Here is a 16,357-nt window from a genome sequence, read left to right as displayed (position 1 = left end):
AGTGGTGTTCGGGCAGTGTAGGTGGTGATGCTGGGGCTGGTTTTTCAGGGGTTAGGGCAGTGCTGTGGAGTTCGGGTAGTGTAGGGGGTTGTGCAGGAGCTGGTGTTTCAGGGTTTAGGGGTACAAAAGGGGGTGGTGATGGACGGAGCATCAGAACCAATCAAACACTCACACCCAGTCAACAGATCTGGGTTTGATCCATCACCGTTCTTTAGCCCACTCTGCCACCCCAGTTCAGACATGGCCATATGCAAATCAGTCTGACCCTGTGCCTCATGGGAACAGTCCAGCCCGAACTGCCAAGCCATGCCTTCCCTGGACCGGAAACAAGCTTCCTAGGACCGGTTTCTGGCATTTCAGCCGCCTTCAGCCAGGCTTGCTTGAATCCAGTGGCAGTGAGCAAGGGACTCACGTCTGAGCATACCCTGCCAACTTATGGCGAACAAAGGGATACAAAAGGGGGTGGTGATGGACGGAGCATCAGAACCAATCAAACCCTCACACCCAGTCAACAGATCTGGGTTTGATCCATCACCGTTCTTTAGCCCACTCTGCCACCCCAGTTCAGACATGGCCATATACAAATCAGTCTGACCCTGTGCCTCATGGGAACTGCCAAGCCATGCCTTCCCTGGACCGGAAACAAGCTTCCTAGGACCGGTTTCTGGCATTTCAGCTGTCTTCAGCCAGGCTTGCTTGAATCCAGTGGCAAAGTGAGCAAGGGACTCACGTCTGAGCATACCCTGCCAACTTATGGCGAACAAAGGGGTACAAAAGGGGGTGGTGATGGACGGAGCATCAGAACCAATCAAACACTCACACCCAGTCAACAGATCTGGGTTTAATCCATCACTGTTCTTTAGCCCACTCTGCCACCCCAGTTCAGACATGGCCATATGCAAATCAGTCTGACCCTGTGCCTCATGGGAACAGTCCAGCCCGAACTGCCAAGCCATGCCTTCCCTGGACCGGAAACAAGCTTCCTAGGACCGGTTTCTGGCATTTCAGCCGTCTTCAGCCAGGATTGCTTGAATCCAGTGGCAGTGAGCAAGGGACTCACGTCTGAGCATACCCTGCCAACTTATGGCGAACAAGGGGTACAAAAGGGGGTGGTGATGGACGGAGCATCAGAACCAATCAAACACTCACACCCAGTCAACACATCTGGGTTTGATCCATCACCGTTCTTTAGCCCACTCTGCCACCCCAGTTCAGACATGGCCATATGCAAATCAGTCTGACCCTGTGCCTCATGGGAACAGTCCAGCCCGAACTGCCAAGCCATGCCTTCCCTGGACCGGAAACAAGCTACCTAGGACCGGTTTCTGGCATTTCAGCCGTCTTCAGCCAGGCTTGCTTGAATCCAGTGGCAAAGTGAGCAAGGGACTCATGTCTGAGCATACCCTGCCAACTTATGGCGAACAAAGGGGTACAAAAGGGGGTGGTGATGGACGGAGCATCAGAACCAATCAAACACTCACACCCAGTCAACAGATCTGGGTTTGATCCATCACCGTTCTTTAGCCCACTCTGCCACCCCAGTTCAGACATGGCCATATGCAAATCAGTCTGACCCTGTGCCTCATGGGAACAGTCCAGCCCGAACTGCCAAGCCATGCCTTCCCTGGACCGGAAACAAGCTTCCTAGGACCGGTTTCTGGCATTTCAGCCGCCTTCAGCCAGGCTTGCTTGAATCCAGTGGCAGTGAGCAAGGGACTCACGTCTGAGCATACCCTGCCAACTTATGGCGAACAAAGGGGTACAAAAGGGGGTGGTGATGGACGGAGCATCAGAACCAATCAAACCCTCACACCCAGTCAACAGATCTGGGTTTGATCCATCACCGTTCTTTAGCCCACTCTGCCACCCCAGTTCAGACATGGCCATATGCAAATCAGTCTGACCCTGTGCCTCATGGGAACTGCCAAGCCATGCCTTCCCTGGACCGGAAACAAGCTTCCTAGGACCGGTTTCTGGCATTTCAGCCGTCTTCAGCCAGGCTTGCTTGAATCCAGTGGCAGTGAGCAAGGGACTCACGTCTGAGCATACCCTGCCAACTTATGGTGAACAAAGGGGTACAAAAGGGGGTGGTGATGCACGGAGCATCAGAACCAATCAAACACTCACACCCAGTCAACAGATCTGGGTTTGATCCATCACCGTTCTTTAGCCCACTCTGCCACCCCAGTTCAGACATGGCCATATGCAAATCAGTCTGACCCTGTGCCTCATGGGAACAGTCCAGCCCGAACTGCCAAGCCATGCCTTCCCTGGACCGGAAACAAGCTACCTAGGACCGGTTTCTGGCATTTCAGCCGTCTTCAGCCAGGCTTGCTTGAATCCAGTGGCAAAGTGAGCAAGGGACTCACGTCTGAGCATACCCTGCCAACTTATGGCGAACAAAGGGGTACAAAAGGGGGTGGTGATGGACGGAGCATCAGAACCAATCAAACACTCACACCCAGTCAACAGATCTGGGTTTGATCCATCACCGTTCTTTAGCCCACTCTGCCACCCCAGTTCAGACATGGCCATATGCAAATCAGTCTGACCCTGTGCCTCATGGGAACAGTCCAGCCTGAACTGCCAAGCCATGCCTTCCCTGGACCGGAAACAAGCTACCTAGGACCGGTTTCTGGCATTTCAGCCGTCTTCAGCCAGGCTTGCTTGAATCCAGTTCCAAAGTGAGCAAGGGACTCACGTCTGAGCATACCCTGCCAACTTATGGCGAACAAGGGGTGCAAAAGGGGGTGGTGATGGACGGAGCATCAGAACCAATCAAACACTCACACCCAGTCAACAGATCTGGGTTTGATCCATCACCGTTCTTTAGCCCACTCTGCCACCCCAGTTCAGACATGGCCATATGAAAATCAGTCTGACCCTGTGCCTCATGGGAACAGTCCAGCACGAACTGCCAAGCCATGCCTTCCCTGGACCGGAAACAAGCTTCCTAGGACCGGTTTTTGGCATTTCAGCCGTCTTCAGCCAGGCTTGCTTGAATCCAGTGGCAAAGTGAGCAAGGGACTCATGTCTGAGCATACCCTGCCAACTTATGGCGAACAAGGGGTACAAAAGGGGGTGGTGATGGACGGAGCATCAGAACCAATCAAACACTCACACCCAATCAAGAGATCTGGATTTGATCCATCACCGTTCTTTAGCCCACTCTGCCACCCCAGTTCAGACATGGCCATATGCAAATCAGTCTGACCCTGTGCCTCATGGGAACAGTCCAGCCCGAACTGCCAAGCCATGCCTTCCCTGGACCGGAAACAAGCTTCCTAGGACCGGTTTCTGGCATTTCAGCCGTCTTCAGCCAGGCTTGCTTGAATCCAGTGGCAAAGTGAGCAAGGGACTCATGTCTGAGCATACCCTGCCAACTTATGGCGAACAAAGGGGTACAAAAGGGGGTGGTGATGGACGGAGCATCAGAACCAATCAAACACTCACACCCAGTCAACAAATCTGGGTTTGATCCATCACCGTTCTTTAGCCCACTCTGCCACCCCAGTTCAGACATGGCCATATGCAAATCAGTCTGACCCTGTGCCTCATGGGAACAGTCCAGCCCGAACTGCCAAGCCATGCCTTCCCTGGACCGGAAACAAGCTTCCTAGGACCGGTTTCTGGCATTTCAGCCATCTTCAGCCAGGCTTGCTTGAATCCAGTGGCAAAGTGAGCAAGGGACTCACGTCTGAGCATACCCTGCCAACTTATGGCGAACAAAGGGGTACAAAAGGGGGTGGTGATGGACGGAGCATCAGAACCAATCAAACACTCACACCCAGTCAACAGATCTGGGTTTGATCCATCACCGTTCTTTAGCCCACTCTGCCACCCCAGTTCAGACATGGCCATATGCAAATCAGTCTGACCCTGTGCCTCATGGGAACAGTCCAGCCCGAACTGCCAAGCCATGCCTTCCCTGGACCGGAAACAATCTTCCTAGGACCGGTTTCTGGCATTTCAGCCGCCTTCAGCCAGGCTTGCTTGAATCCAGTGGCAGTGAGCAAGGGACTCACGTCTGAGCATACCCTGCCAACTTATGGCGAACAAAGGGGTACAAAAGGGGGTGGTGATGGACGGAGCATCAGAACCAATCAAACCCTCACACCCAGTCAACAGATCTGGGTTTGATCCATCACCGTTCTTTAGCCCACTCTGCCACCCCAGTTCAGACATGGCCATATGCGAATCAGTCTGACCCTGTGCCTCATGGGAACTGCCAAGCCATGCCTTCCCTGGACCGGAAACAAGCTTCCTCGGACCGGTTTCTGGCATTTCAGCCGTCTTCAGCCAGGCTTGCTTGAATCCAGTGGCAAAGTAAGCAAGGGACTCACGTCTGAGCATACCCTGCCAACTTATGGCGAACAAAGGGGTACAAAAGGGGGTGGTGATGGACGGAGCATCAGAACCAATCAAACACTCACACCCAGTCAACAGATCTGGGTTTAATCCATCACCGTTCTTTAGCCCACTCTGCCACCCCAGTTCAGACATGGCGATATGCAAATCAGTCTGACCCTGTGCCTCATGGGAACAGTCCAGCCCGAACTGCCAAGCCATGCCTTCCCTGGACCGGAAACAAGCTACCTAGGACCGGTTTCTGGCATTTCAGCCGTCTTCAGCCAGGCTTGCTTGAATCCAGTGGCAAAGTGAGCAAGGGACTCATGTCTGAGCATACCCTGCCAACTTATGGCGAACAAAGGGGTACAAAAGGGGGTGGTGATGGACGGAGCATCAGAACCAATCAAACACTCACACCCAGTCAACAGATCTGGGTTTGATCCATCACCGTTCTTTAGCCCACTCTGCCACCCCAGTTCAGACATGGCCATATGCAAATCAGTCTGACCCTGTGCCTCATGGGAACAGTCCAGCCCGAACTGCCAAGCCATGCCTTCCCTGGACCGGAAACAAGCTTCCTAGGACCGGTTTCTGGCATTTCAGCCGCCTTCAGCCAGGCTTGCTTGAATCCAGTGGCAGTGAGCAAGGGACTCACGTCTGAGCATACCCTGCCAACTTATGGCGAACAAAGGGGTACAAAAGGGGGTGGTGATGGACGGAGCATCAGAACCAATCAAACCCTCACACCCAGTCAACAGATCTGGGTTTGATCCATCACCGTTCTTTAGCCCACTCTGCCACCCCAGTTCAGACATGGCCATATGCAAATCAGTCTGACCCTGTGCCTCATGGGAACTGCCAAGCCATGCCTTCCCTGGACCGGAAACAAGCTTCCTAGGACCGGTTTCTGGCATTTCAGCCGTCTTCAGCCAGGCTTGCTTGAATCCAGTGGCAGTGAGCAAGGGACTCACGTCTGAGCATACCCTGCCAACTTATGGTGAACAAAGGGGTACAAAAGGGGGTGGTGATGCACGGAGCATCAGAACCAATCAAACACTCACACCCAGTCAACAGATCTGGGTTTGATCCATCACCGTTCTTTAGCCCACTCTGCCACCCCAGTTCAGACATGGCCATATGCAAATCAGTCTGACCCTGTGCCTCATGGGAACAGTCCAGCCCGAACTGCCAAGCCATGCCTTCCCTGGACCGGAAACAAGCTACCTAGGACCGGTTTCTGGCATTTCAGCCGTCTTCAGCCAGGCTTGCTTGAATCCAGTGGCAAAGTGAGCAAGGGACTCACGTCTGAGCATACCCTGCCAACTTATGGCGAACAAAGGGGTACAAAAGGGGGTGGTGATGGACGGAGCATCAGAACCAATCAAACACTCACACCCAGTCAACAGATCTGGGTTTGATCCATCACCGTTCTTTAGCCCACTCTGCCACCCCAGTTCAGACATGGCCATATGCAAATCAGTCTGACCCTGTGCCTCATGGGAACAGTCCAGCCTGAACTGCCAAGCCATGCCTTCCCTGGACCGGAAACAAGCTACCTAGGACCGGTTTCTGGCATTTCAGCCGTCTTCAGCCAGGCTTGCTTGAATCCAGTTCCAAAGTGAGCAAGGGACTCACGTCTGAGCATACCCTGCCAACTTATGGCGAACAAGGGGTGCAAAAGGGGGTGGTGATGGACGGAGCATCAGAACCAATCAAACACTCACACCCAGTCAACAGATCTGGGTTTGATCCATCACCGTTCTTTAGCCCACTCTGCCACCCCAGTTCAGACATGGCCATATGAAAATCAGTCTGACCCTGTGCCTCATGGGAACAGTCCAGCACGAACTGCCAAGCCATGCCTCCCCTGGACCGGAAACAAGCTTCCTAGGACCGGTTTTTGGCATTTCAGCCGTCTTCAGCCAGGCTTGCTTGAATCCAGTGGCAAAGTGAGCAAGGGACTCATGTCTGAGCATACCCTGCCAACTTATGGCGAACAAGGGGTACAAAAGGGGGTGGTGATGGACGGAGCATCAGAACCAATCAAACACTCACACCCAATCAAGAGATCTGGATTTGATCCATCACCGTTCTTTAGCCCACTCTGCCACCCCAGTTCAGACATGGCCATATGCAAATCAGTCTGACCCTGTGCCTCATGGGAACAGTCCAGCCCGAACTGCCAAGCCATGCCTTCCCTGGACCGGAAACAAGCTTCCTAGGACCGGTTTCTGGCATTTCAGCCGTCTTCAGCCAGGCTTGCTTGAATCCAGTGGCAAAGTGAGCAAGGGACTCATGTCTGAGCATACCCTGCCAACTTATGGCGAACAAAGGGGTACAAAAGGGGGTGGTGATGGACGGAGCATCAGAACCAATCAAACACTCACACCCAGTCAACAAATCTGGGTTTGATCCATCACCGTTCTTTAGCCCACTCTGCCACCCCAGTTCAGACATGGCCATATGCAAATCAGTCTGACCCTGTGCCTCATGGGAACAGTCCAGCCCGAACTGCCAAGCCATGCCTTCCCTGGACCGGAAACAAGCTTCCTAGGACCGGTTTCTGGCATTTCAGCCATCTTCAGCCAGGCTTGCTTGAATCCAGTGGCAAAGTGAGCAAGGGACTCACGTCTGAGCATACCCTGCCAACTTATGGCGAACAAAGGGGTACAAAAGGGGGTGGTGATGGACGGAGCATCAGAACCAATCAAACACTCACACCCAGTCAACAGATCTGGGTTTGATCCATCACCGTTCTTTAGCCCACTCTGCCACCCCAGTTCAGACATGGCCATATGCAAATCAGTCTGACCCTGTGCCTCATGGGAACAGTCCAGCCCGAACTGCCAAGCCATGCCTTCCCTGGACCGGAAACAATCTTCCTAGGACCGGTTTCTGGCATTTCAGCCGCCTTCAGCCAGGCTTGCTTGAATCCAGTGGCAGTGAGCAAGGGACTCACGTCTGAGCATACCCTGCCAACTTATGGCGAACAAAGGGGTACAAAAGGGGGTGGTGATGGACGGAGCATCAGAACCAATCAAACCCTCACACCCAGTCAACAGATCTGGGTTTGATCCATCACCGTTCTTTAGCCCACTCTGCCACCCCAGTTCAGACATGGCCATATGCGAATCAGTCTGACCCTGTGCCTCATGGGAACTGCCAAGCCATGCCTTCCCTGGACCGGAAACAAGCTTCCTCGGACCGGTTTCTGGCATTTCAGCCGTCTTCAGCCAGGCTTGCTTGAATCCAGTGGCAAAGTAAGCAAGGGACTCACGTCTGAGCATACCCTGCCAACTTATGGCGAACAAAGGGGTACAAAAGGGGGTGGTGATGGACGGAGCATCAGAACCAATCAAACACTCACACCCAGTCAACAGATCTGGGTTTAATCCATCACCGTTCTTTAGCCCACTCTGCCACCCCAGTTCAGACATGGCCATATGCAAATCAGTCTGACCCTGTGCCTCATGGGAACAGTCCAGCCCGAACTGCCAAGCCATGCCTTCCCTGGACCGGAAACAAGCTTCCTAGGACCGGTTTCTGGCATTTCAGCCGTCTTCAGCCAGGCTTGCTTGAATCCAGTGGCAGTGAGCAAGGGACTCACATCTGAGCATACCCTGCCAACTTATGGCGAACAAGGGGTACAAAAGGGGGTGGTGATGGACGGAGCATCAGAACCAATCAAACACTCACACCCAGTCAACAGATCTGGGTTTGATCCATCACCGTTCTTTAGCCCACTCTGCCACCCCAGTTCAGACATGGCCATATGCAAATCAGTCTGACCCTGTGCCTCATGGGAACAGTCCAGCCCGAACTGCCAACCCATGCCTTCCCTGGACCGGAAACAAGCTTCCTAGGACCGGTTTCTGGCATTTCAGCCATCTTCAGCCAGGCTTGCTTGAATCCAGTGGCAAAGTGAGCAAGGGACTCACGTCTGAGCATACCCTGCCAACTTATGGCGAACAAAGGGGTACAAAAGGGGGTGGTGATGGACGGAGCATCAGAACCAATCAAACACTCACACCCAGTCAACAGATCTGGGTTTGATCCATCACCGTGCTTTAGCCCACTCTGCCACCCCAGTTCAGACATGGCCATATGCAAATCAGTCTGACCCTGTGCCTCATGGGAACAGTCCAGCCCGAACTGCCAAGCCATGCCTTCCCTGGAAAGGAAACAAGCTACCTAGGACCGGTTTCTGGCATTTCAGCCGCCTTCAGCCAGGCTTGCTTGAATCCAGTGGCAGTGAGCAAGGGACTTACGTCTGAGCATACCCTGCCAACTTATGGTGAACAAAGGGGTACAAAAGGGGGTGGTGATGGACGGAGCATCAGAACCAATCAAACCCTCACACCCAGTCAACAGATCTGGGTTTGATCCATCACCGTTCTTTAGCCCACTCTGCCACCCCAGTTCAGACATGGCCATATGCAAATCAGTCTGACCCTGTGCCTCATGGGAACTGCCAAGCCATGCCTTCCCTGGACTGGAAACAAGCTTCCTAGGACCGGTTTCTGGCATTTCAGCCGTCTTCAGCCAGGCTTGCTTGAATCCAGTGGCAAAGTGAGCAAGGGACTCACGTCTGAGCATACCCTGCCAACTTATGGCGAACAAAGGGGTACAAAAGGGGGTGGTGATGGACGGAGCATCAGAACCAATCAAACACTCACACCCAGTCAACAGATCTGGGTTTGATCCATCACCGTTCTTTAGCCCACTCTGCCACCCCAGTTCAGACATGGCCATATGCAAATCAGTCTGACCCTGTGCCTCATGGGAACAGTCCAGCCCGAACTGCCAAGCCATGCCTTCCCTGGACCGGAAACAAGCTACCTAGGACCGGTTTCTGGCATTTCAGCCGTCTTCAGCCAGGCTTGCTTGAATCCAGTGGCAAAGTGAGCAAGGGACTCACGTCTGAGCATACCCTGCCAACTTATGGCGAACAAAGGGGTACAAAAGGGGGTGGTGATGGACGGAGCATCAGAACCAATCAAACACTCACACCCAGTCAACAGATCTGGGTTTGATCCATCACCGTTCTTTAGCCCACTCTGCCACCCCAGTTCAGACATGGCCATGCTCAGACGTGAGTCCCTTGCTCACTTTGCCACTGGATTCAAGCAAGCCTGGCTGAAGACGGCTGAAATGCCAGAAACCGGTCCTAAGAAGCTTGTTTCCGGTCCAGGGAAGGCATGGCTTGGCAGTTCGGGGTGGACTGTTCCCATGAGGCACAGGGTCAGACTGATTTGCATATGGCCATGTCTGAACTGGGGTGGCAGAGTGGACTAAAGAACGGTGATGGATTAAACGCAGATCTGTTGACTGGGTGTGAGTGTTTGATTGGTTCTGATGCTCCGTCCATCACCACCCCCTTTTGTACTGTTTCAGGGTTTAGGGCAGTGCAGTGGTTTTTGGGCAGTGTAGGGGTTGTGCGGGGGCTGGTGTTTCAGGGTTTAGGGCAGTGCAGTGGTGTACATGCAGTGTAGAAGGTCGTGCGGGGCTGGTGTTTCAGGGTTTAGGGCAGTGCAGTGGTGTTCAGGCAGTGTAGGGGGTTGTGCAGGAGCTGGTGTTTCAGGGTTTAGAGTAGTGGTGTTCGGGCAGTGTAGTGGGTCATGCTGGGGCTGGTGTTTCAGGGTTTAAGGCAGTGCAGTGGTGTTCGGACAGTGTAGGGGGTCTTGCACAGGGTGTTGTTTCAGGGTTTAGGGCATTGGTGTTCAGGCAGTGTAGGGCGTCTTGCGGGGGTGGTGTTTCAGGGTTTAGGGCTGTGCAGTGGTGTTCGGGCAGTGTAGGTGGTGATGCTGGGGCTGGTTTTTCAGGGGTTAGGGCAGTGCTGTGGAGTTCGGGTAGTGTAGGGGGTTGTGCAGGAGCTGGTGTTTCAGGGTTTAGGGGTACAAAAGGGGGTGGTGATGGACGGAGCATCAGAACCAATCAAACACTCACACCCAGTCAACAGATCTGGGTTTGATCCATCACCGTTCTTTAGCCCACTCTGCCACCCCAGTTCAGACATGGCCATATGCAAATCAGTCTGACCCTGTGCCTCATGGGAACAGTCCAGCCCGAACTGCCAAGCCATGCCTTCCCTGGACCGGAAACAAGCTTCCTAGGACCGGTTTCTGGCATTTCAGCCGCCTTCAGCCAGGCTTGCTTGAATCCAGTGGCAGTGAGCAAGGGACTCACGTCTGAGCATACCCTGCCAACTTATGGCGAACAAGGGGTACAAAAGGGGGTGGTGATGGACGGAGCATCAGAACCAATCAAACCCTCACACCCAGTCAACAGATCTGGGTTTGATCCATCACCGTTCTTTAGCCCACTCTGCCACCCCAGTTCAGACATGGCCATATGCAAATCAGTCTGACCCTGTGCCTCATGGGAACTGCCAAGCCATGCCTTCCCTGGACCGGAAACAAGCTTCCTAGGACCGGTTTCTGGCATTTCAGCCGTCTTCAGCCAGGCTTGCTTGAATCCAGTGGCAAAGTGAGCAAGGGACTCACGTCTGAGCATACCCTGCCAACTTATGGCGAACAAAGGGGTACAAAAGGGGGTGGTGATGGACGGAGCATCAGAACCAATCAAACACTCACACCCAGTCAACAGATCTGGGTTTAATCCATCACTGTTCTTTAGCCCACTCTGCCACCCCAGTTCAGACATGGCCATATGCAAATCAGTCTGACCCTGTGCCTCATGGGAACAGTCCAGCCCGAACTGCCAAGCCATGCCTTCCCTGGACCGGAAACAAGCTTCCTAGGACCGGTTTCTGGCATTTCAGCCGTCTTCAGCCAGGCTTGCTTGAATCCAGTGGCAGTGAGCAAGGGACTCACGTCTGAGCATACCCTGCCAACTTATGGCGAACAAGGGGTACAAAAGGGGGTGGTGATGGACGGAGCATCAGAACCAATCAAACACTCACACCCAGTCAACACATCTGGGTTTGATCCATCACCGTTCTTTAGCCCACTCTGCCACCCCAGTTCAGACATGGCCATATGCAAATCAGTCTGACCCTGTGCCTCATGGGAACAGTCCAGCCCGAACTGCCAAGCCATGCCTTCCCTGGACCGGAAACAAGCTTCCTAGGACCGGTTTCTGGCATTTCAAACGTCTTCAGCCAGGCTTGCTTGAATCCAGTGGCAAAGTGAGCAAGGGACTCACGTCTGAGCATACCCTGCCAACTTATGGCGAACAAAGGGGTACAAAAGGGGGTGGTGATGGACGGAGCATCAGAACCAATCAAACACTCACACCCAGTCAACAGATCTGGGTTTGATCCATCACCGTTCTTTAGCCCACTCTGCCACCCCAGTTCAGACATGGCCATATGCAAATCAGTCTGACCCTGTGCCTCATAGGAACAGTCCAGCCCGAACTGCCAAGCCATGCCTTCCCTGGACCGGAAACAAGCTACCTAGGACCGGTTTCTGGCATTTCAGCCGTCTTCAGCCAGGCTTGCTTGAATCCAGTGGCAAAGTGAGCAAGGGACTCATGTCTGAGCATACCCTGCCAACTTATGGCGAACAAAGGGGTACAAAAGGGGGTGGTGATGGACGGAGCATCAGAACCAATCAAACACTCACACCCAGTCAACAGATCTGGGTTTGATCCATCACCGTTCTTTAGCCCACTCTGCCATCCCCAGTTCAGACATGGCCATATGCAAATCAGTCTGACCCTGTGCCTCATGGGAACAGTCCAGCCCGAACTGCCAAGCCATGCCTTCCCTGGACCGGAAACAAGCTTCCTAGGACCGGTTTCTGGCATTTCAGCCGCCTTCAGCCAGGCTTGCTTGAATCCAGTGGCAGTGAGCAAGGGACTCACGTCTGAGCATACCCTGCCAACTTATGGCGAACAAAGGGGTACAAAAGGGGGTGGTGATGGACGGAGCATCAGAACCAATCAAACCCTCACACCCAGTCAACAGATCTGGGTTTGATCCATCACCGTTCTTTAGCCCACTCTGCCATCCCAGTTCAGACATGGCCATATGCAAATCAGTCTGACCCTGTGCCTCATGGGAACTGCCAAGCCATGCCTTCCCTGGACCGGAAACAAGCTTCCTAGGACCGGTTTCTGGCATTTCAGCCGTCTTCAGCCAGGCTTGCTTGAATCCAGTGGCAGTGAGCAAGGGACTCACGTCTGAGCATACCCTGCCAACTTATGGCGAACAAAGGGGTACAAAAGGGGGTGGTGATGGACGGAGCATCAGAACCAATCAAACACTCACACCCAGTCAACAGATCTGGGTTTGATCCATCACCGTTCTTTAGCCCACTCTGCCACCCCAGTTCAGACATGGCCATATGCAAATCAGTCTGACCCTGTGCCTCATGGGAACAGTCCAGCCCGAACTGCCAAGCCATGCCTTCCCTGGACCGGAAACAAGCTACCTAGGACCGGTTTCTGGCATTTCAGCCGTCTTCAGCCAGGCTTGCTTGAATCCAGTGGCAAAGTGAGCAAGGGACTCACGTCTGAGCATACCCTGCCAACTTATGGCGAACAAAGGGGTACAAAAGGGGGTGGTGATGGACGGAGCATCAGAACCAATCAAACACTCACACCCAGTCAACAGATCTGGGTTTGATCCATCACCGTTCTTTAGCCCACTCTGCCACCCCAGTTCAGACATGGCCATATGCAAATCAGTCTGACCCTGTGCCTCATGGGAACAGTCCAGCCTGAACTGCCAAGCCATGCCTTCCCTGGACCGGAAACAAGCTACCTAGGACCGGTTTCTGGCATTTCAGCCGTCTTCAGCCAGGCTTGCTTGAATCCAGTGCCAAAGTGAGCAAGGGACTCACGTCTGAGCATACCCGCCAACTTATGGCGAACAAGGGGTACAAAAGGGGGTGGTGATGGACGGAGCATCAGAACCAATCAAACACTCACACCCAGTCAACAGATCTGGGTTTGATCCATCACCGTTCTTTAGCCCACTCTGCCACCCCAGTTCAGACATGGCCATATGAAAATCAGTCTGACCCTGTGCCTCATGGGAACAGTCCAGCACGAACTGCCAAGCCATGCCTTCCCTGGACCGGAAACAAGCTTCCTAGGACCGGTTTTTGGCATTTCAGCCGTCTTCAGCCAGGCTTGCTTGAATCCAGTGGCAAAGTGAGCAAGGGACTCATGTCTGAGCATACCCTGCCAACTTATGGCGAACAAGGGGTACAAAAGGGGGTGGTGATGGACGGAGCATCAGAACCAATCAAACACTCACACCCAGTCAAGAGATCTGGATTTGATCCATCACCGTTCTTTAGCCCACTCTGCCACCCCAGTTCAGACATGGCCATATGCAAATCAGTCTGACCCTGTGCCTCATGGGAACAGTCCAGCCCGAACTGCCAAGCCATGCCTTCCCTGGACCGGAAACAAGCTTCCTAGGACCGGTTTCTGGCATTTCAGCCGTCTTCAGCCAGGCTTGCTTGAATCCAGTGGCAAAGTGAGCAAGGGACTCATGTCTGAGCATACCCTGCCAACTTATGGCGAACAAAGGGGTACAAAAGGGGGTGGTGATGGACGGAGCATCAGAACCAATCAAACACTCACACCCAGTCAACAAATCTGGGTTTGATCCATCACCGTTCTTTAGCCCACTCTGCCACCCCAGTTCAGACATGGCCATATGCAAATCAGTCTGACCCTGTGCCTCATGGGAACAGTCCAGCCCGAACTGCCAAGCCATGCCTTCCCTGGACCGGAAACAAGCTTCCTAGGACCGGTTTCTGGCATTTCAGCCATCTTCAGCCAGGCTTGCTTGAATCCAGTGGCAAAGTGAGCAAGGGACTCACGTCTGAGCATACCCTGCCAACTTATGGCGAACAAAGGGGTACAAAAGGGGGTGGTGATGGACGGAGCATCAGAACCAATCAAACACTCACACCCAGTCAACAGATCTGGGTTTGATCCATCACCGTTCTTTAGCCCACTCTGCCACCCCAGTTCAGACATGGCCATATGCAAATCAGTCTGACCCTGTGCCTCATGGGAACAGTCCAGCCCGAACTGCCAAGCCATGCCTTCCCTGGACCGGAAACAATCTTCCTAGGACCGGTTTCTGGCATTTCAGCCGCCTTCAGCCAGGCTTGCTTGAATCCAGTGGCAGTGAGCAAGGGACTCACGTCTGAGCATACCCTGCCAACTTATGGCGAACAAAGGGGTACAAAAGGGGGTGGTGATGGACGGAGCATCAGAACCAATCAAACCCTCACACCCAGTCAACAGATCTCGGTTTGATCCATCACCGTTCTTTAGCCCACTCTGCCACCCCAGTTCAGACATGGCCATATGCAAATCAGTCTGACCCTGTGCCTCATGGGAACTGCCAAGCCATGCCTTCCCTGGACCGGAAACAAGCTTCCTCGGACCGGTTTCTGGCATTTCAGCCGTCTTCAGCCAGGCTTGCTTGAATCCAGTGGCAAAGTAAGCAAGGGACTCACGTCTGAGCATACCCTGCCAACTTATGGCGAACAAAGGGGTACAAAAGGGGGTGGTGATGGACGGAGCATCAGAACCAATCAAACACTCACACCCAGTCAACAGATCTGGGTTTAATCCATCACCGTTCTTTAGCCCACTCTGCCACCCCAGTTCAGACATGGCCATATGCAAATCAGTCTGACCCTGTGCCTCATGGGAACAGTCCAGCCCGAACTGCCAAGCCATGCCTTCCCTGGACCGGAAACAAGCTTCCTAGGACCGGTTTCTGGCATTTCAGCCGTCTTCAGCCAGGTTTGCTTGAATCCAGTGGCAGTGAGCAAGGGACTCACATCTGAGCATACCCTGCCAACTTATGGCGAACAAGGGGTACAAAAGGGGGTGGTGATGGACGGAGCATCAGAACCAATCAAACACTCACACCCAGTCAACAGATCTGGGTTTGATCCATCACCGTTCTTTAGCCCACTCTGCCACCCCAGTTCAGACATGGCCATATGCAAATCAGTCTGACCCTGTGCCTCATGGGAACAGTCCAGCCCGAACTGCCAAGCCATGCCTTCCCTGGACCGGAAACAAGCTTCCTAGGACCGGTTTCTGGCATTTCAGCCATCTTCAGCCAGGCTTGCTTGAATCCAGTGGCAAAGTGAGCAAGGGACTCACGTCTGAGCATACCCTGCCAACTTATGGCGAACAAAGGGGTACAAAAGGGGGTGGTGATGGACGGAGCATCAGAACCAATCAAACACTCACACCCAGTCAACAGATCTGGGTTTGATCCATCACCGTTCTTTAGCCCACTCTGCCACCCCAGTTCAGACATGGCCATATGCAAATCAGTCTGACCCTGTGCCTCATGGGAACAGTCCAGCCCGAACTGCCAAGCCATGCCTTCCCTGGACCGGAAACAAGCTACCTAGGACCGGTTTCTGGCATTTCAGCCGTCTTCAGCCAGGCTTGCTTGAATCCAGTGGCAAAGTGAGCAAGGGACTCATGTCTGAGCATACCCTGCCAACTTATGGCGAACAAAGGGGCACAAAAGGGGGTGGTGATGGACGGAGCATCAGAACCAATCAAACACTCACACCCAGTCAACAAATCTGGGTTTGATCCATCACCGTTCTTTAGCCCACTCTGCCACCCCAGTTCAGACATGGCCATATGCAAATCAGTCTGACCCTGTGCCTCATGGGAACAGTCCAGCCGGAACTGCCAAGCCATGCCTTCCCTGGACCGGAAACAAGCTTCCTAGGACCGGTTTCTGGCATTTCAGCCGCCTTCAGCCAGGCTTGCTTGAATCCAGTGGCAGTGAGCAAGGGACTTACGTCTGAGCATACCCTGCCAACTTATGGTGAACAAAGGGGTACAAAAGGGGGTGGTGATGGACGGAGCATCAGAACCAATCAAACCCTCACACCCAGTCAACAGATCTGGGTTTGATCCATCACCGTTCTTTAGCCCACTCTGCCACCCCAGTTCAGACATGGCCATATGCAAATCAGTCTGACCCTGTGCCTCATGGGAACTGCCAAGCCATGCCTTCCCTGGACCGGAAACAAGC

This window comes from Triturus cristatus, chromosome 1_1 (assembly GCF_964204655.1).
Source record: "Triturus cristatus chromosome 1_1, aTriCri1.1, whole genome shotgun sequence".
NCBI classification, from domain to species: domain Eukaryota; kingdom Metazoa; phylum Chordata; class Amphibia; order Caudata; family Salamandridae; genus Triturus; species Triturus cristatus.
The sequence above is the reverse complement of the archived record's forward strand: the minus strand, read 5'-3'. Positions refer to the sequence as shown.